The sequence below is a fragment of the Apium graveolens genome, chromosome 3, assembly GCF_009905375.1.
Source record: "Apium graveolens cultivar Ventura chromosome 3, ASM990537v1, whole genome shotgun sequence".
NCBI lineage: Eukaryota > Viridiplantae > Streptophyta > Magnoliopsida > Apiales > Apiaceae > Apium > Apium graveolens.
The window spans coordinates 267,385,557-267,408,512 of record NC_133649.1 but is presented as its reverse complement, the minus strand read 5'-3'; the positions used below and the strand labels follow the sequence as shown (position 1 = coordinate 267,408,512).

The 22,956-nt window shown below is 33.8% G+C and overlaps 1 long non-coding RNA gene across 8 annotated transcripts; it reads right to left on the bottom strand.

Annotated features, from left to right (window-relative positions):
* Positions 1-12,180: 12,180 nt before the first annotated feature.
* On the bottom strand, positions 12,181-17,418 carry LOC141713293 (uncharacterized). Of its 8 annotated transcripts, XR_012571932.1 has the most exons (9): positions 17,158-17,418; positions 16,535-16,638; positions 15,548-15,605; positions 15,425-15,477; positions 15,289-15,353; positions 15,034-15,188; positions 14,076-14,265; positions 12,792-13,917; positions 12,181-12,664 (listed from the first exon to the last, which is right to left on the bottom strand). It is a non-coding gene; the product is annotated as an uncharacterized LOC141713293 (long non-coding RNA). The 8 variants fall into 8 exon arrangements; XR_012571931.1 differs by having other exon boundaries at positions 16,535-17,418; XR_012571926.1 differs by having other exon boundaries at positions 15,548-16,638.
* Positions 17,419-22,956: the final 5,538 nt, after the last annotated feature.

Sequence of the window (22,956 nt, the reverse complement as noted above, 5' to 3'; positions counted from 1 at the left end):
GATTGAAAGGAAAGAAGATCGAGACTGAAACAAGAAGAGATATGCATGAAGAAGAATTCTATAAGGAATAGAATACTTGGAAGAAAAGATAATTGATTGATATATATTAGGAAGCAGAATTATATTCGATATCAATTAGAAGATTATCTTGTAACTGTGTAATATATAAAAACACAAACATAGGGTTTAAACTATATGTGTTATCTTAATCGAGATTATTATTCATTGTAACCCTAGCAGCTCTCGTGATAATTTGTTCATCACTAAGAGAGAACAGTTCTTTGTAACAGAGTTTATTGTGTTAAATAAAATCTGTGTTCTGTTACTTGAGTTCTTATATTCGATTTGATTGTAGTAAACACTGTATTCAACCCCCTTCTACAATGTGTGTGACCTAACAAGTGGTATCAGAGCAATCTGTTAACATACATACAGTAAAGATCCAAAAACAATCATGTCTAAAGAAACACAAACTCCAACCAAGCCCACCAAAACTGAAGAAACTCCAAAGACTCAAATTCATAATCGATATGAGACTATTAGGGTTACCATACTGAAACCTTCTGAGCATCCCATATGGAAGGTGAGGATGTCTATGTTTCTGGAAGCTACAGATCCAGAATACCTTGACAGAATTAATGAAGGACCACATAAGCCAACCAAGCTCTCTGTTGTAGTTGCAGATCAGCTAGCACAGACTGTACCAAAGGAGAAAAGTGAATATACAGCTGAAGATATCTCATTTATTGCAAAAGATGCAAAGGTAAGACATTTGCTGCATAGTGCCTTTGATAATGTCATGTCAAACAGGGTAATTAACTGCAAGACTGCAAAGGAGATATGGGATGCCTTGGAGACAAGATGTCAGGGAACTGATTCAATTAAGAAGAACATGAGGACTATACTCACTCAAGAGTATGAGCACTTTGACTCAAAACCTGATGAGTCATTAACTGGTTTATATGACAGATTTGTCAAACTCTTGAATGATCTGTCACTGGTGGATAAAAAATATGATCTTGAAGATACTAATCTTAAATTCCTTTTAGCTCTTCCTGAAAGTTGGGATTTGAAGGCAACTACTATAAGAGACAACTATGCTCTTGATGAAATTTATGGTATGCTCAAAACTCATGAACTAGAGATGGATCAAAGAAGCAAGAGGCATGGGAGAAAATCAAGAACAGCTGCTCTTAAGGCTGGGAAGGAATCCCCTAAAGTGGCTGTCTCAAAGAAAGGCAAAGGAAAGGCTCTCATCACAAAGTCTAATACTGAGTCATCAAGTCCTGATAGTGATGAGGATTCAGAAACTGAAAGTCTATCTGAGATGGACCCTGATGAAGAGATGATGAATCTATTTGCTCTTATGGGGAAAGGAATCACAAAGATTGCATACAGGAAATTCAGAAGGGGAAAGAAATTTTCCAGGAAAGATGCAAGTTCTGATAAGAAAGGTTTCAGAAAATCTGAAGGCAAAGGAGGAAAGTCTGACATAGGAGATTACTCAAATGTCAAATGTTATAAATATGGTGAGAAATGCCACATATCTCCTGATTATAAGAAAGTGAAGAGTGACAAAAGCAAGGCTCTTGTCACAAAGAAGAAAGGCTGGACAGACACTTCAGATTCTGAAAGTGAGGTGAACTATGCCTTGATGGCAAATACTGATAGCAGTTTTGATGTTGCTGAGTTAAAGGTACCTCAAACAACTTATGCTTTTCATACTGATGATATTACTGAGTTGAGAAGATATCTTAAAACCATGTTCATTAGTTATAGAGATCAAACTTTAACATGTGAAAGATTAACTTCTGAAAATCTTACTTATAAAAAGAGGAATGATTATTTAGAAAAAGAGTTAGTTATGTTCCATCAAACTCAGAAAGATAGAGATGTTGCTTTCTATGTTAGAGATGAAGTGCTTAAAATGAATGAATCTCTAAAAACTGAGTTAGAAAAGGAAAGAGAGATTATCAGGACTTGGACTAACTCTGGCAGAACAACTCAGAATCTGTTAAGTAGTGGAAATTGGAAAGAGGGCTTAGGTTATGGAGATGATAAGAATAATAAAGGAACTGTAAACATTGAGCCTATAGTTGTTAAACAAAAGCCAAAGTTAAATCATGTTAAGTTTGTAGCTAAATTTGTGTAGTCTGATTCTGAAAAAATAAAAGATACTAAGACAGAAGTTAAGGCAGACTCAACTTCTGACAAATTGAAACAGGATAAGACAATTGAAGTTAACATAGGCTTAATGACAAAGAAGTAGCTTAAGCATAAGCTGAAAGATGTTAAGAATGTAAACAAGGTAAAGCCACCTAGGAAAAATAGGAATGGAAAGGTATGTGTGAATAAAAAGCAATGATTATAAGCCTGTTCCTAATGCTCCTAGAAAGAAATCTTATAACTGTGGAAATTCTAACCATCTGGCTTCTTTTTGCAGGAAGAATAAGAACATAAACTCCTTACCTTCAAAATCAGGAGTTAAGAGTCAGTTTGTTAGATAAAGGCCACAAAATCCTTGTTTTTATTGTGATAGTTTATGGCATTCCATTTATACTTATAAGGAATATCATAGTTTGTACTATGATTATTATCAAAGTAAAACCTTCTTTAAAAAAAGTTAGCATTATTCCTTCTAGTGTAAGTTCTGATGCAAAGTCTGATATTGTAAATTCTGATAAGAAAACTATTAACATAAACTCTGATGGTAAATCCGCTGCAAATGTTAACAAACTTAATAAGGCCAAAGGATCCAAGCAAGTCTGGGTCCTTAAAACTAATGATTAGTGGTCTTTGTGATTGCAGGGCAATAGGAAAAACATCCTAGTTCTGGACAGTGGATGTTCAGGACATATGACTGGAAATAAAGCCCTGCTATCAGGCTTTGTGGAGAAAGCTGGCCCAGGTGTTTATTATGGAGATGGAAACATGGGAAAAACTCTGGGATATGGCAATATCAATCTTGGTAATATCATCATTGAAAAAGTAGCTCTAGTCTCAGGACTTAAACACAATTTGCTGAGTGTTAGTCAAATCTGTGACAGAGGTTATCATGTGGATTTCTTTGAAGAACACTGTGAAGTTGTAAGCAAATCTACAGGCAAAGTTGTTCTAAAAGGATACATGCATGGTAACATTTATGAACACAAGCTTTCAACAAGTTCTAATGGTTCTGCAATCTGTCTGTTAAGTAGAGCATCAATTGAAGAAAGCTGGGATTGGCACAAGAAACTCTCTCATTTAAATTTTAACAATATAAATGAACTTGTCAAGAAAGATCTTGTGAGAGGACTGCCAAAATCAGTATTTGCTCCTGATGGCCTTTGTGATTCCTGTCAAAAGGCAAAACAAAGAAAATCTTCATTCAAGAGCAAGACTGAATCTTCAATTCTTGAGCCATATCACCTACTACATGTTGATCTATTTGATTCAGTGAATGTCATGTTTATTGCAAACAAGAAATATGCTATGGTCATAATGGATGAGTTCACCAGATACACATGGGTGTATTTCTTGCACACAAAAAGTGAAACTGCATCTATCTTGATTGATCATGTCAAACAACTGGATAAATTGGTTAAAGACTCTGTGAAAATCATAAGAAGTGATAATGGCACTGAGTTCAAGAATTTGATCATGGAAGAGTTCTGCAAAGACCAAAGAATTAAGCAAGAATTTTCTGCTCCTGGAACTCCACAGCAAAATGGAGTTGTTGAAAGAAAGAATAGAACTCTTATTGAAGCTGCACGAACTATGCTTGATGAAGCAAAGTTACCAACCTATTTTTGGGCTGAAGTTGTGCAGACTGCTTGTTTTACTCAGAATGCAACACTTATCAACAAGCATGGAAAGACACCATATGAGATGGTGAATAAAAAGAAGCCAAATATGAAGTATTTTCATGTATTTGGATGGAAGTGTTTTGTTCTTAAGACTCATCCTGAACAGCTATCCAAATTTGATCTAAAAGTTGATGAAGGAATTTTTGTTGGATATCCACTTTCCACAAAAGCCTTCAGAGTCTACAATTTAAGAACAAGGGTTGTCATGGAATCTATCAATATCTTTTTTGATGATAAGAAGATTACTGGACTTGAAGATTTTAATGATCATAATCAGCTGAGATTTGAGAATGATGTTTTAAATTCCGATTCTGTAAATCCTGAAAGTCTAAATCCTGATACTGCAAACTCTGATGGGTTAAACTTCTGATGTTATTGAAACTGTGGTAACTACGCCAAAGGAAAATGCACCTCTGCAGGGGGATCATATTGAAGATACAACCACGTCTCAAGAAGCATCAGAATCTAGAACAGGCTCTTCAAGTTTTGATGGGCCAAGTTCTGATAATTCTGGAAACTCAAATACTGATAATTCTGAAAACTCAAATTCTGAAGGATCCAACTCAGAGAGCATAATTTCAGGGGGAGCATCAGAAAATGTTGATGGAGACAGCATGGATCATGGGGGAGCATCCAGTTCTAGAGATAACCTTCCATCTGCAAGGAAGTGGACAAAAAGCACATACACCTGACTTGATTATTGGAAATCCTGATGCAGGTGTCAGAATTAGAAGAGCTACATCAAATGAATGTCTCTATCACTCTTTTCTTTCTCAGGCTAAACCAAAGAAAGTGGAAGAAGCTCTTCAAGATGCTGATTGGGTACAAGCAATGCAGGAAGAGCTAAATGAATTTGAAAGAAACAAAGTCTGGACCCTAATGCCAAGACCAAAGAACAGATCAGTTGTTGATACAAAGTGGGTGTTCAGAAACAAAAATGATAGTGATGGCATAATTACAAGGAATAAAGCAAGGCTGGTTGCAAAAAGATATTCTCAACAGGAGGAAATTGATTATGATAAAACATTTGCACCAGTTGCTAGATTGGAAGCCATAAGGATATTTTTGGCTTATGCTGCTCATAAAAAGTTTACAGTCTTTCAAATGAATGTAAAAAGTGCTTTTCTTAATGGATAATTGGAAGAAGAAGTATATGTTGAACAACCTCCAGGTTTTGTAGATTCAAAATTTCCTCATCATGTCTACAGACTTGATAAATCACTTTATAGCCTTAAGCAAGCTCCAAGAGCATGGTATGAGATATTAGCTCAGTTTCTTCTGGAAAGTGGATTTAACAGAGGGACTATTGACAAAACATTATTTTATCTCAACCATGGAAATGACTTACTTTTGGTGCAGATATATGTTGATGATATCTTTTTTGGTTCTACAAATGACAGACTTTGTAAAAGGTTTGCCAAACTAATGCAGTCAAGATATCAAATGAGTATGATGGGAGAACTTAGCTATTTTCTGGGCCTTCAAGTCAAGCAGAATGAAGAAGGAACTTTTATTTGTCAATCTAAGTACACCAGAAATTTGTTGAAGAAATTTGGAATGCAAGATTGTTCAAGTGCATCCACTCCTATGGCCACTGCAACAAAATTGGATAAGGATACTGGTACATCAGTAGATATTACTGATTATAGAGGTATGATTGGCTCACTACTCTATCTAACTGCAAGTAGACCTGATATCATGTATGCTACCTGTCTTTGTGCAAGATTTCAAGCAGATCCAAGAGAACCTCACTTAATAGCTGTAAAAAGAATTTTCAAGTACCTTAAGGGTACAGCTGATCTAGGATTGTGGTATCCTAGGGAATCAGACTTTAAGCTATTAAGTTACTCAGATGCAGATTTTGCAGGATGCAAAATTGACAGGAAAAACACAAGTGGAAGCTGCCAATTTCTTAGAGGCAGATTGGTTTCTTGGTTTAGCAAGAAACAAAAGTCAATTTCCACATCAACTGCAGAAGCAGAATACATTGCTGCAGGAAGCTTTTGTGCACAGATTCTTTGGACGAAGAATCAGTTACTGGATTATGGGTTAACATATTCTAAAATTCCTATTTACTGTGATAATCAAAGTGCTATTGCTATGACAGGTAATCCAGTTCAACACTCAATGACAAAGCACATTAGCATAATGTACCACTTCATAAGGGAACATGTGGATGAAAGTACAGTGGAATTGCATTTTGTTCCAACAGATCAACAACTAGCAGATATCTTCACAAAACCACTGTGTGAGGCTACTTTTACAAGATTGGTAAATGAACTTGGAATGGTTTCAGGTTCTTTCTCAAAATCTGCTTAGTTTATGTTCTGATACATCAGACTTTATGATCAGTATTTACAGATATTACTATCTTTGTATATTATGTGCTTAATTTAAACTTTTCTAAGTGTTGATTGTTGTCTGATGTGAATTTCTAAACTCTAATAGTGATATGAATATTTCTGTGACTATTCAATCCAATGAAGATAACTGTGTTAGATGCTGACCTAGTAGTCTTTAATATACTAATAATCCCATGTTTGAAGTAATTGTTTATGTGAAAATCTTTTAACACAAGTAAATTCTGATATTGAGGTTAGTTGAGTTTACTTTGTGTATCTTATTACTAAGACAAAAACTAGAATAGTGCTTTTTATCTGTTAAGTTCTAATGTTGGTAAATCTTATGGATGTACTAAGTGCTGATAAACCTCACTTATCAAAAGAAAAAGAAAAGAGATAAATATCAGGTACTCCTTTGAGATCTAGAGTAAAAATGTGGAAGGGAAGACCCAACTGCATTGCTGGTATTAAGTAATATGCATTAGAAAAGCAAAATAAATTTTCTTGGTGACTTTTCACATTCTCTGATTACTGGAGAAATACTCTGATAACAGCATAAATTCTAATAAGCAGTCATGACTCACTTACACTGAGAAGCCACTGTAAAAAGGAATTTCAAAAGATGCATAAAATGGGCACAAATCAGTTGAGGTGGACTCATGCATGAACTCATTCTATAGTAGACTTCAAAATAATGACAGATTTTGAGCAGAGTTCTTAGTTATGCCTTATTTCTAAGATGTACTAAAGTGAATCAAACTTTACTCTTTGTCTGATATTTAGCTTAATGCACACACTTACACTCCATATGAATGATGAAAATTACTATGGTAATAAATATTGTTTTAGATAAACAGTCTAAGTGTCAGTTGCATAAATTCTGAGGACAAGTTCTGATGATTAAGTTCTGATGTACTCATATCAGTATTTGTGTGAAGACTTACGGAAATAAACATTCACTTTTCGAGTTAAGGAGCCATATTCTGAAGACTTTTAAATTCTGATAATAATCAAGTTCTGATGCTGACTGTGACAGTATTTATTTACTTGGTTTATTTTTGGTCATTACTTGAACGATTATATTTTCTCAGAATATTGGTTTATGTGAGATAAAGCAGTAATAATCATTTATTTAGTGGGAACAATTTTTTTTAAAAAAAACTGAACGTGCAATGTAATCATTACATATTTACCGTGCCCATTAACTTTTGCCTTAACTGCTGCATGGCTGACAGGTGTAAAGGTCCGTTCCACTTCTCATTAACTGCTGTCACGTGGGGTGTCTAAGTAAAAGAGATAAAAGATTTTCAAATCTTTGATTTTCATTTTTATTCTACTCACTCTCTCTCTTTTCTTATTCTCTCTCACATTTTCTTACGGTTTTCTATACAGACATTTCATCAAACACCTTTCAGGCAAACTAATTTCTCACTTATTTCTGATGGCGCCCAAGGATTTAATTGTTGATGGAGCCAAGTTTGTACCAAATAACTATGCTGCAATCTTGAATAAGGCTGAAGCTCCATCAGATATGTACTTTGTGCGAGATTTATTAGCCAATAGTGAGATTGGGTATGCTTTGACACAACCTCAAACTATTTCAAGCAAACAAGTGCTAAAATTTTGGCGAACTGGGCTTTTTGATGATGATGGTGCTACTGGTACTCCAAACATTGTTTTCACATCAGGAGATGTCGAGCATGTGGTTACTCTTGGAGCAGTTCGTAAAGCTCTCCACTTACATGAAGGTTGCACATTCTCAACAGTGGAGGATCCTGTCTTACATCAGCTTATGGCCAGTCTGGGCTATGAGAAAGGTTTGGGAAAGCTGGGTCAACTGAAAAGATCAAATATCAGAAAGGAATGGAGTTTTTTCTTTGATTGTATCACTAAGCCATTTGCCAATAAGTGATCCAACTTTGATGCTATTCCCATCACGAGTCAGCAAATCAGGTATGCCCTTATTCATCAAACTCATTTTGATTTTGCAAGTGCTGTGCTAGGTTTCATAGGGGATAGGATGATAGAGGATAGGAATGTAGTATACTTTGCTAGATTCTGTCAGCTTGTATATACTTTCTGTTGTGCTGATGAACCCCAACCTGCCAATGATTTAATTCCACCCTTTAAGCTTGCAAAAAGGGCTTTTAATGATTTGTTAAATGCTGACAATAAGAAACAAGTGCTGAGACCCTTACAGATTCCTCAGTTAGTAAAACAAATCATGGTAAATGTTGATCCACAAACATACACATCTGTTTACCCTGATGTCCAACCCACCAACACATCACAGTCAACACAACAGCCATCAGAACATACCATCTCTCACCAATCTCAAACTTCTCAACCTCAACATACTCAACCCTCCATCAGGACATATTACAAACCAACACAGTCATCTCAACCTCAAGCTTCAGCACATTCGGTGAAGCCTTCAACTTCAAAACCCAAAAGGACTAAGATAGTACCTCAGTCGCAACAGAAAAGAAGGAGGATAGTTCTGAGAGATGAGTCAGATAATGAGGAACAAATTCCCCTATCAGAACCTGTTGTTGTAGAAGCTGAGAAGATCTCTTCTCAGAAAGATACTGAAACTGGGATTCTAGGCCCCTCAAAAGGCTTAGAAAGCTAAATTCTGATGATGAAGCTCCCAAAGTCTCTAATTCTGCAAAGAGACTTAAAAAGCAAAGAGTCAGGAGGATTGTAAGTGTATCATCACACTCTGAAGAAATTTTGGAAACAACGGCTAAGGAAGGGGGTCAGGAATCTCTGATCCCCACAGAACCTATAGTCACTGAATTACTTCCCACAACTGAATCAGACTTTACTCAAGCTCCAAAGTCTCCTATTCAAGAGCAAGATGATATTCCAGAGCAAGTGTCTACACCTCCTGTATCTCCTATCATTAATCCAGTACATGTTGAAGACCCAGGTACAAGTGCTGAAATTGATATTCATAACTTGATTGTGCCTGAGGTTCTGTACTTGGAAGCTCCACCAACTAAACTCACTCCACCAACAACACCACTTTTGGATGCTGATTTCAATGCAGATATTCCATCAACACCAGTTCTGAATCTAGATGATGCAGATCAGATTTTAGGTGGGCATCAAAATTTGGATGTTGATTAGAACTTAGTTGCAGATCAGAATTTAGAGGATGATGTTGAAGCCTCTATAGCCTCACATACTATTATTTTATCAGAAGATGCTGATACTGCAGGCTCTGTAAGTTTTGATGCTGACAATGCTGAAATTACTGGTAAAGCTGCTACAAATGTAGATTGTTGATGTAGCTGGTCCTTCAGGACATGCACATCAACAAACAGTTAACAAAGATGATTTGATCAAGAAGTTTGTTAGAGAGGATACACCAGTACCTTGGAGTGAAACTCCTAGAGGAAAGGAGTGGACTAAGGAATGGAACACAGTTAGTTTTGTTCCTACCGAAAAAATTCTTGCTGAGCACCTGGCCAAAGCTGATGAAATGCTGATAAATGATGATTTCAAGGCACAACTGAGAGTTACTGCATTGAGTACAAGGCACCTTCAAGGTCAACACTCAATAACTCATGACAAGGTGAATAAAATTCAAGAATCTCTGATCCAGCAAGATATGAATGTAAAATTGGAAAATAACAGATTTTTCAAGCCAGCCTTTGACCGAATTGGGTATATTGAAAAGACTCGGGAGAAGCAACAAGATCAAATTTCTGAAATTTTAAAGAATCAAGCTTCTCAGCAAACTCAACTCAATGAGATCCAATCCTCAGTGGAATTGCTTGTCTTCCTTCTTTTACCTGCTGATGCCAAAAAGGGGGGGAAAGTAATTAAGTCCAAATGCAAATCTAGTCAAGTACTGAAGGGTAAGGATGATGGAAATGATCACCAGGGAAACTCTGGAACGGGTAGAGGTCATGGTCAAGGCAAAGGTTTTTCATCAAGCAAAGCTGAAACTAAAAGTCAAAGAACAAGTTTTGATAATGGGAGAAGAATAAGTTCTGATACTAGTAAAAGGATAAGTTCTACTGGACATCTGGAGCTTGATTATTTTCTCAGAGAAAATCCAGGAATGGACTTTGAAAGTCTAAAGGAAGAAGAAGCTAGACTTAAAGCAGAAAATGTCAACTCTAAGTCTAAAGCTTCTGTTGTTGAAAAGAAACTTCCAAAACCTAAGGGTATTTTGATTAAGGAGAGGACAAATTCTGAGGCAACCAAAGCCAAATCACAAGTGGAGGTAGATCCAAGATCCAAGGGCAAAGAAAAAATTGGTGAACCTGTAAAGGTATATATGCCAGTCATGGATCTGGAAGAAAAATCTGATGAAGATGCTAGTCTGATTTTGAATAAAAAGGATATTCAAACAACCTCTGACATAGCTCATGTTGTTCAAGATCAGGACTTAGTAAAATCTGATATTACAGTGAAGTAAGCAACCTCTGACATAGCTCAAGTTAGCTTGATATCAGAAGATAAGGAAAAGGAAACCTCTGACATTGCTCATGTTAAACCTTCAAAGATTCTACTACCAGGATTCACCAAAGCTCAACAGACTCAACATTTGAAGACTACATCAAATGGTTTTGAAGCAAGAGTTGTTACAGGAAAGGAAGCAAGAGACAAATCAGGATTGGGTAGTTCTAAAGAGAAGAGAATAAACAATACTACCAATGATCCAACTTCCTTGAGTGAACCAGGAGTAGGAGCAACTCCTGAGAGATTGAATCAACTTGAATCTGTACAAATGGTTTACCACTCTGTTTTGAAAAAAGATATCATGTTATACTTTATGACAGATTGGAGGGTATTCTAGATCAGGGAGAATGCAATTTCATTGAAGTATTTTGAAGAACTGGAACATGTTTTATTTCTACTTCAAGTGAAAAACAGATCAACAAATGGTGCTGCAGGTTGTTTAAAATCAAAAATTCAAACACAGAAGAAGCTTTACTCTGTAAAGTCTGACAGCCCATACTGTCCTAAGTACAGATCTCACAGTGGAGAAATTGTTGAAATGAAGCCTAATACTGCTAAAATCATCACTACATTTTCTGGTATTAAGGGACTTGAATTCAATCTAGAGTCTGATAAAGCCTATATCATCAGACTAGATCAGGATATAAGGAAAGCTAAAATAAATGATCTCAGAGCTGCTATTTTTCAAACTGGTGAAGATACAGTTGAATTGAAAAATGCTAAAAGGAGGATGGTCAATGAACTTGAATATGCTTAGAGATGTCTGTTGAAGAACTATCTCAGAACAACTCCTGATATAAAAGAGATCAGAAATTGAAGGCAAGTCAAAGATCTACAACTGCTTAGATTCTGAAGGATATACAGACTGAAGCTGATATCAAACTTTAAGGATGGTAAAGCTACAAGGACTGTAAGTTGTAGTTATCTAGTCAAATTCTCATGCATTTGTACTTAATATTTTTGACATCATCAAATATCTGTTAAACTTGTATATTATGTTAATTTACAAGTTGGGGGAGATTGTTAGATATATTTGTGATGTCATGTCTAATATGATTTGTGTTTAGTTTTCATATCTTACTTAATAGGACAAATCAGGACTTAACTGAAATCAGTACTTATACTGAAGTCAGGACTTAAGATATCAGAACCTAAATTGTCAGAACTTAAGTTATCAGGAGATATTTATCAGGAGATAATATCAGGACTTAAGGAGGCTTTCAGATAAGGAAGGCGGCTGATTGAAAAGAAAGAAGATCGAAACTGAAACAAGAAGATATATGCATGAAGAAGAATTCTATAAGAAATAGAATACTTTGAAAAAAAAGATAACTGATTGATATATATTAGGAAGCAGAATTATATTCGATATCAATTAGAAGATTACCTTGTAACTGTGTAATATATATAAACACAGACATAGGGTTTACACTACATGTGTTATCTTAATTGAGATTATTATTCATTATAACCCTAGCAGCTCTCGTGATAATTTGTTCATCACTGAGAGAGAACAGTTCTTTGTAACAGAGTTTATTATGTTGAATAAAATATATGCTCTATTACTTGAGTTCTTATATTCGATTTGATTGTAGTAAACACTGTATTCAACCCCCTTCTACAGTGACCTAACAAAGTACTATCAACCACTAACCAGTTCCAAGCCTACCAACCACCATCCATACCAAAACAAGTACCGTAAACTAAAACTAACTTAGCTAGCTAGGTACCGCATCAGGATCATGATTATTACTGACTAGGTACAATATAAAACCAAAAGAGAGTTAACTGCATAAAGTATTACTAATGATTAGACTCAAATGACTCCGCTGCTTCTATACATGTTCCTGATGAAGTCCTAATGAAGCCGCCTTTTGTTGCTTTTCTTATTTATTACGAACAAGCCTTCCAATCAGGTAAGATGGGTTGTGCTCTGTCACTATGAACCCGCTTATTAGTAGCCTCAACACCTTCGGTCTATAGAGCTTTTTGGACTTTGGCCTATAAAAAGGCGAAATCAGAGCTCATAACATACACAAATAAGCCAAAAAAAAATAAAAATGATGTATGAACTAATAGAATGACTTTGAAATTAAAGTGAACTTGAATACCAGAAAAAAGGACTTACAATTTTTTCGTTAACCTCGTCAACCATCTCATCTGGTATCTTGTACTTGCACTTCTAATTTTATTTACGCGTCTTCAAATAAACATCAGTATCAGAAATATTTTAACAGTTCTTTCGCTTCATCGTCATCAATACCGATGGACAATTTATCAAGTTTTTCGAGCAGCTGAATTCCATGAATTAAAATAATAATTCAGTGTAGCAGAAATTTCAAACAATTACTCGGGATAATTAGAATTAAACAATTGTGAGAAATATGACTAAACCTAGTGACTGTCAACATAGAAGTACTTAAAGTGAGAGAATACATAGAACTTGAACACAATGATTATAGCTATTCTGGCAAACATCAAAACCAAAAGACAGTAGAAATATATAATAGATTGTACATTAGCAAAGAAAATAATAAATTACATATTCTAAATATGGAACCTAGGTGGGATTGCTACATCTATCCACCACTCAAATAAGTAAACTGTAGACCTGAAACAATTTTTTTTTAAAAAGGAACAGAGAAAAAAAATGAAGAAATCAAACTACAAGTGGGTAGTATGAAGCAGAAAAATTATAAATATAGAAGACAAAATTAGAATTATACATTTAAAAATCAACTAATGGAAGAAATATGACAACTAAAACCAAAACATGGATTTTAAAATCAACTGTGTCTTAAATGAAATAAAAAGAAATTAGAAATAGGCTATACACTAGTTTATGTGCCACGGAATTCTGTAGACCGAATACAAATTTAATATTAATCTGCTAAACAAACAAATAAGGAGACATTGCCAAATTATTATGAAAATGGTATATGTTAAATATACCAAGTTAAAGCTACTTAAATATTAATTAACTATCACTTAACATGGTAAACAAAAATTAATTAAAAGAAGTAAAGGCTATTTACTACTAGTAGTCCAAATCTGTAACTACGTACTAAAAGAATTACCTCATCTCAAAAAGGTTCAAGAATATAGGCTAAGATGAAAATTTAAGAACATTAATTGATTACTTTTTACCAAATAACCTCTGATTTGATGGTGCTGCAAATACTAGTGCTGCTGCTGCTGAACGCACCATGCTATATTGGAGACCCCACAAGACACCGACAAATATCAATACAGTTCTACAATATACAATGCAAGCTTATTGAATGAAAAGAGAACACATTCTAGCGTCAAGGCTATTTGATCATTCTCAAATAAACTTGTGCCAGATTATTACCAATATACGAGAGAGAAACACAAAATTAATTTAAGAACAGTCACCAATTTAGATTATTACCTGCTTTTGATTCTTAAACTCATTTAAATCTCATATATGCAGTAAACCATCCTCTGATGATGTCAAGATAGTCTCTCTTTCTTTAGGATGCCATTCCCCACAAGTCAATCTAGAGTTTCATTAAAAATCCCTCTTTTTTCGCCCACATCCATCCCGGTTTCCATCCCGGTTCTTGAATATGACGAAATTTCTGGAAGTTAAACATTGTAGCAATATTTTCATAGATAGTTTTGCTAAATGGAAAATGCAAAGAAAAATACAGATCCCTTCATGATAACTCAGAGGTCTCAATTCGTTACAACCTTCTTGACCTATTTTATAAATAAATTAAGAGAAATATATTTTTAAGAGAACACGCCAAGTTGCTAACCTAAAATCTAAACATGTAATCCTAGTATAGTTACCATCAATGTCTCATAAAAATAAGGTTGTTGGTTATCACATCTTGACCTTTTTTTATATTTTAATCACTTTTTCTCTTAAGTACAACTATTACAAGCTAGCTAGCTCGCTTTCTACTTCACCTTTCCCTTCATGACTCTTAACAATTATATTTAATAAACAAAGATGAGCATAAGGTTATTAGCATAAAAGATGAGCATAAGATTTTAGCAAAAAAGATGAGCATAAGATTATTAGCAAAAAAGATGAGCATAAGGTCGCGCTGAAGAAAAATCGGAGGAGACCTTTGTATGTCAAGCGGTCCTTAGTATCCTTATATATATAATACAAGCAACACCTCTGTAAACCAATATGTAATATTAATTTATATATTTCTAAGACCAAAAACTTAATTCTCTTAAAAAAGCATGTTACATTTTTTAAACTATCAATAGATGCAAAAGACCACACCATAACAACACACAAACGCATATATGTGTGCCTCTAGGCATCAGGGCACAAACACATACGTATCATGCAAGTCTGTAAAGGAAGAACGGTAAGAAATCAAAATTACCTTGGTTGCAGGATCAAACATATTCTTTAAGAGTAAACACTCGCTCGGAATTCCAATAGGTTCTGCTATTAAAGGGTTCATAGGAAGAGCAACCCCATTAATAGGCACGCTGATGGACTACTGAACTGGAGCAGAACCATTACATACAGGAGCTCCTGCAAAATTGATAAAATAATTAAAGTTAGCTTTGACATATATTCCAACCAGTACAAGTGTACAACATTATATGCTAAATATAGTGTAACTTAAACTAACCTTGTAGCTATACCACTACGGTCCAACTTCTGCATTAATAATGCTCTTGATTGAGCATTTAAAGCCTGTACACGATATACCCAAGATCAGCAAAATACCTGGATTGGAGATTTCTTTGAAACACCTTTTTTGGTACCTTCTGATGTATCTTGGAGATTTTGATGGTTAAACTTGCACTTTTCCAGATACCTGGATTTTAAAAAGTTGTCAATACTTCTATTGTTATATATTAGATAACAAGCAATTTTAATGGACTTACTTCGTTGTCGGACCATCCCAATTCTTTGCATTTCCTTCATTCACTGAATATATTTTTCCTTTCAAATAGTAGAGCTTTATTGAGCATTACTTACACGGTCTTTAGCTAACAGATTGATCACTTGAAATGTATATTTATTATATTTAGTTTTAGTTTTTTAGTTCGTGCCTCTAAGTTCTTTTTTTAGTTTTGAAGTAATGTCATGTATAAATAGGCAGTTACCAGAAAGTAGCACCCAGTTAATGTTGTTGCTACAGATAAGTAAAATAAGGGAATTAGAACTCAGCTCAAGTAAAAATCCTTAAATAAAAAAACTCCTACAACATGAAATAAGTCTGAATATACAAAAACATTATAGTTTAGTATATGACATGAAATTGCAATATAGTACTACAAAATTTCTGTAAAAATGAGACATCTCTTGATCCTTTCCACAAAATTTGCCTCAACAGTGAGAAGTTCTAGTGGGGACTCACATGTCTAAATTGTAGAACAACTATCTCAATATGTCTAGAATAAGAGAATACAATAAGTCAACTAACCATAACATTCAACTCAAATCATCACAAGATAATGGTTCAAACTTGAAACCGCCAAAAATGCAAAACACCAGCACCACACTTCAATACAAAACACAATAAAGTACAAGATTATAATCATTCATACACTGCATATTCCATATGCAATTATAGGAGCACAATTCTATCATTATCAAGTTCTATACTAGTAGTACGAGCTACTAAGCTAACTCTAACAATTAAATCACAAACCCAATGACAACCCAATTAGACAATCAAGAAAATTGAAATAAAAGAGTTAAAATAAAGATAAAAAAGAATGAAGAGGAAACTAACTAAAAGTGAAGAGTTGAAATGATATGGGGCAAGAGAAAAGAACTAACTTTTTACAACATTTCAATTACTATGTCGCCAATTTAATCTCTTCTATGGTTAAATACAAGTAAAGCAATATATATTATAGCCTTGCCTTGAGTGACAAATAATTCATTAAGATCAATATTTAATCTTCAATTTAGCAGCTAACTGCACAAAACTACAATAGTTCAATATATCTGGAGTGAAAATGCACCTCTGCACAAAAATAAACAAAACAAGAATAGAGTCATAACCAAGTGTAAGCATTAATATAATAAGAACGGAAAAAACCATATCCTAATGAGTTTTTAGTATTGATATTCTTCACGAAGAAATAGCATTTAAAACAATCAACCAGTACTCATAACAAAAAAATACTACATCAAAACATAAACACTATCAAGAAACAAGAATTATAGTATCATATACTAATAAAGTCATACCAAACCACTCATAACAGAGTAATTTATCAAATTAGAGATAAAAAGTTGATAGGATGGAAAAAGCCGAAATATAGAAACATTATTAGAAATTTCAGGAATGATTCTTTCAGACATTAGAAATAAGCAAATAAAAAACACAAATAAATGTGAGAAAGTATACATGTAGAAGAAACCCGATTACTTAAAGCCTAATTCTGAAACCCTAATTGAGAAACAGAAAGGTAAAGAACCTTAAATGAGAATGAAAACCTAATTACAATGATACTGAAGGACTCGATTGAGAGTAAAATACCCGATTCAGAGTACGAAAGACCCGGATTAAAAACCGGTTTGGAGACCAAAACAAAGTGAGTGTTTAGTGAGTGAAGATTCTGTCCCGATTGAATAATCTAAGCTGTTCGAGAAAGAAATGAGCGAGTCGGTGTTGACGGTTGAGCGTTTGAGTGTTCAGATTGAGAGGTGATGTAAGGTTTTGAATGAAAAGAAAAATGAGAGAAATGGGAAATGAAATTGAAGTTTGGGGTTCAATTTTAATTTTAATTTTCATTTTGTCAATATTACTTCCCCGCCCATGTTTTTTTATCTTAATCCAACCCCTCTTGCATGTTTTCATTTAGCCGCATCAATATTTCAATTATTGGTTACACTTTTTTTAAAATCAGTGGTAACATTTTAACCATAGATGCCTCATTTTATTTATGGTTATATCACATGACCCCATTGTTTACAGTGAAAAAAGTGTAACCATAAATAGTCTAAAATAATTTTTAAGACATCTATGGTCACACTTTTGTTGGCTACACTGGAAAAAACTGTTGAAACAGGTCATATATGGTGTAGTAGCTTGTCTTCCTGCAAGTGAAGGCCCTTATTATTGTGTCAAACATAAAGGACCGCTCATTTCTCAAATTCTTCTTATTCATCCTGGCTAAATCAATATTTTCACTATAGTTGATAAAGTCCATGAATTTTGAGATCTCCTGTGAGCTAGGAGCTTCAACTTGGTTCTCTGTGGAGATTCCCAAAGCCTTGTTCAAGTCCTGATTATTGAATTTCAAAGCTACTCCTTTGATGTTGCATGTCACCACTATAAACATCACCTGATTATCATCTATGTAAGTGGCAAGCACAACACTATACCAGAAATCATTCAATACATCCAAGTACAGGGTTAGATTGGCAGTGAGAGCTCCTGCAAGATACAATTCAGACACAAACTTCATAAAACACTTAAAATTATAAGGTGCATGTGTTAGGTCAACAAAGGCCATAAAACTGGTGTAATTCTTGGGGATTACTGCTCTTGCGGTGTTGGTGTTAGATTCCATTTGTAAACTTGAGAAAATAAGTGGGTAAGTGTTTTGAGAAGAAGAAAGCTCGTAAAGATGTGAAATGGTGAAAATCATTGTAATTAGGTCAATTGAGATCTCAAAAGAGTAAAGAGGGATTATGTCGAGATGTTTAGGTATTTATAGTGTAGATATGTGACTTCATAACAAGAGAAGTAGAAATGGTAAAAATTACATCGATAAGTCACATGGAGCTTGTAAAGAACTCATATCGAGATGTCATTTTCTTGACTCTTATCGAGAACTAGATAATGACATATCAATATGTTATATAAATACCCAGTTTTATCATTATGATTAAATTTATTTTAATTTATATTGTGAAAGACAATATAAAATATAAATTTGTTTGATACCAAAAGTATTTTTCAGATAATTTATTAAAATAAATTATCCCAGTCTAAGTTACCGAAAAGTCTAGATTTACATTATAGAGAACTTTATATCGATAAGTATATCGAGATCTCTACAAGACTTATCGCAAAGTCAGAAAAGACTTATTGAGAACTCATTTCTCTACATATTTTTGTTTCATGTTAATTCTGTCTTATATCAATTGCACATATAATCGATATGGATTAATATCTGGACAGTTTTTCTAAGAATTAGAAAAATTCCAAGTTAAATTTATTTTTGAAAAAATAAATATACAAAAATTTCTAAAATATTTATAAATCATATTTCAATTAATTTCTAATTAATTAAATTAATTTTGATTCATTTAAAATTAATCTTCTACAATATGTTAGCTGAGTTCTTACCTTAGGATGGAGAATTTAGCCTACCAATTTCACTTACAAGTCTTATGAATGTTGCTTCATCCAAAGGTTTAGTAAAAATGTCAGCTAATTATTTTTCTGTTGGAATAAAATGAGCTCAATGGTACAATTAATAGCATGTTCTCTAATGAAATGGTACCTTACATCAATGTGCTTTGTTCTGGAATGATTAACAGGATAAGCAACAATAGATATGGCACTAGTATTGTCCCACATGATAGGAATCTTCTGTAACACTAGTCCATAATCCATTAACTGGTTTATAATCCAAAGCACTTGAGCACAACAACTTCCATCAGCTATATATTCAACATCAGCTGTGGAAGTTGACACAGACTGTTGTTTCTTACTATACCAAGATACAAGTCTTTGACCAACAAATTGACAGCTTCTACTGGTGTTCTTTCTGATAACCCTGCATCCAGTAAAGTATGCATATATGTATCCAACAGCTTCAAAACTAGTTCCCTTATAAAATCATATGCCCGAGTTAGGAGTACCCTTCAAATATCTGAAAATCCTCTTGATAGCCATTAAGTGTGATTCTTTAGGATTTGCTTGAAATCTTGTATAAAGATATGTAGAAAACATGATATCTGGTCTACCTGTATTTAAGTAAAGTGGAGTACCAATCATTCCCCTATAGTTTGAAATATCCACACTTTTTTCTTTCTTATCTTCTTTCAATTTGGTAGCTGTAAATATAGGAGTAGATGCAGGTGAATTATCCACCATTCCAAATTTTTTTAGAAGATCTTTGACATACTTAGTTCGACTAATGAAAATTTCATCACTTCTTTGACTAACTTGAAGGCCAAATAAGTAACTTAATTCTCCCATCATGCTCATCTCATATTCACTTTGCATGAGTTTTGAGAATCTTTGACAAAGCTTCTCATTAGTAGAACCAAAGATGATATCATCCACATAGATTTGAACTAGGATAAGTTCATCACCATGTTGCTTATAAAAGAGTTTTTTTTATCAATTATGCCTTTAGTGAATCTATTCTTTATCAAAAATTTTGACAAGGTGTCATACCATACTCTTGGTGCTTGCTTCAAACTATAGAGAGCCTTTATAAGTCTATAAACAAAATCTGGAAATTCTGGATCTTCAAATCCAAGAGGTTATTGCACATAGACTTCTTCTTCAAGTTCATAATTGAGGGATGCACTTTTCGCATCCGTTTGTTACACTTTGAAATTTGAGTGTGCAACAAATGCAAGAAAAATATTTATTTCTTCAAGTCTTGCAGTTGGAGAAAAAATTTCATCATAATCAATTCCTTCTTCTTGTGAGTAGCCTTTAGCAACAAGTCCTGCTTTATTTCTGGTAAAAACACCATTTCCATCCATTTTGTTCCAATGATGCTTCTGTTTCTTGGTAAAGAAACCAACTTCCAAACTTTATTTCTTTCAAATTGATTTAGCTCTCCTTGCATAGAAGGTATTCTATTAGGATTAAGTAAAGTTTCTTCTGTTTTCTTAGGCTCAATCTAAGATAAAAAGCAGGAATGTAGACTATAACACCCCTGACTTAAAAAAAATATTATATGGAATGAATGGAATAAATATTATAATTATGTGTTACTTGACATCTGTGTTCGATGTTTACATGCAATAAAATTTGCGAAATTAAATTTTTATATATCTAAAATAAAGTATAGATAATTCTGATATTTTTCTAGCAATTTATATGTCATTATATGATTTTAAAAATAGATTTAATTACTTATTTTTTAAATTAGATATTAATTATTTTGAATAATATGAAATCGTCCAACTTCAACGGTTTTACGTTTTCACCACCCAGAAGTTTCGAAAAAACTCATTTCCATCTTAATTAGATTATTTCGAGCATTTTCCGTGTTTTGACTTTTTCAATCTGGAGTACGGTTTTACCCATACGGTTCCCCGTACAAATTTTATGATATTATTTTCATTTCGGTAAGCCAATAAACCAGATATTTTTGATATACGAGATATTTTGATTAAAATCTTATCTTATCTTTTCGTATTACGTACAATCCTATCTCATCTTTTCGTAATACGTGCAAGCCTATCTTCTCTTTTCATAGTATGTGCAATCATATCTTATCTTTTCGTAGTACATGTAATCATATCTTATCTATTCGTAGTACGTACAATCCTATCTTATCTTTCTGTAACTATAAATAGCCCTTACAGTAACTTGTTTAGATAAACATAAACAAACAGTAAAATCTTATAATTACGCAGAGAAAATACGTATATTCATAGCGTTCTTCAAAATCAAACGAGGATTGAAAGGTGTTATCGAACTCTGATTTTAGCGTGCAAGTAGTCGAATCAAAGCTCGTAACCAGTAGAATCAAGTTTTAGCAACCATATCACAGTAGATTCAAGTGGACTAAAGATCGATAGTAAAATCAATTCAAAGTTCAGGATTATATACTGTACCTTTTTACTATTGATGCTTTGTTCATTAAATGATTATTCATTTGATTTGACTGATGATTCACTGATGAAAAACGAGTATTCTTGCACATATACTTGATGAACTGATGATGATGCTTAATTTTTGGAAGTAAGCTCAACCAATTATTTAGCTGGTCGGGATCCCAACTTGATGAACTTCTTAAATTAATGAACTTATCGTGCTTGAATACTCCGTTTTAATCTTGTGAGAACTATTATGTTATGATAAACTTTTGATGATCGTGGTACGCTTTTGATAACTCTCTTTTTTAAAGTTGTTTTTATTTTATTTGATTATTTGAAACTCTGGTTCTAGATAAACCTTAGTTGAAATATTCGATATATACTTATTGAGCTTTATGAGCTCACTCTTTTATGTCACTAACTTTCACAGGAAAGAATTTTGGAGAAGGATGTTTAGGAAAGAATAAAAATGTGATGAACTGAGGTTTTAGTGGACAACGAGAAGTATGTAGTATTATAATGAATAAAGGTTGTGTAATAGAATTATGTTTGTACCCGGTTAGGATCTTATGATGTATCGTACCTTTTTGGAAAATTCGAGATTGTAGTACGAACTTTATGTTATTAAATAAGTTTTAGATTTTGTAATCATTTATTAAGTTGTTTAGTTTATTTGGCATTCCCGGGTCGGATTTCTGAGGACATTCCAAGGTCGGGAGCGTCACATGTGGTATAAGAGCTAGGGTTTCGAAAGGGGACTGATATAGGATATAAAATCCCGAGTAGTAAATTTTAGGCTCGAAAAACATCTAGTAAACGCATATGCGTAAGTTTTAGACGTGACAACTTTAGATCGTATAACGTATGTAGTACAAAATGATCGTTATTGTGGCGTATATTATGACGTGTGTAGTGCTCGTTTGATTGTTATTGTGGCGTATATCATGATATGTATAGTACCCGATAGTCGTTACCGTGACATGTATTTTGAATGAAGTAGGATTAATATTTTATGTTGAATTGTAGGAGAAGATGGCTGATGGAATTTCTGATGAGACCGGATCTAGTGTACAAATTAGCCCTGAGATGTTGATGATTTTGGGAGAAATGAAGAATATGTTTAAGAGTCTAATGGAGGGACGAACAATTGCGGATACTCCTGAAATAAATGGGGAACGTGTTAAAAATATGGAACAAGAAGGTGAGAATAAACAAAGATGTATATACAAGGCTTTTAATGATGTAGATCCCCCGACTTTTAAAGGAGAGCTGGATCCATATGTTGTGAATGTATGGATTAAAGAAATGAAAAAATTGATAGAGACATCAGAATGTTCAGATGAGCAAAATGTAAAATTTGCAACACACTCATTAAAGGGGGAAGCTGTATTTTGGCGGGATACGGTTAAATATACCGAGGATTGTTCTAAAATGGCTTGGACAAGGTTTAAGGAGTTGTTCTTTGATAAATACTTTCCTACATGTATGAAGAATGAGTTGGAGATGAATTTTCTGGGACTAAAGCAAGAAGGAATGTCCG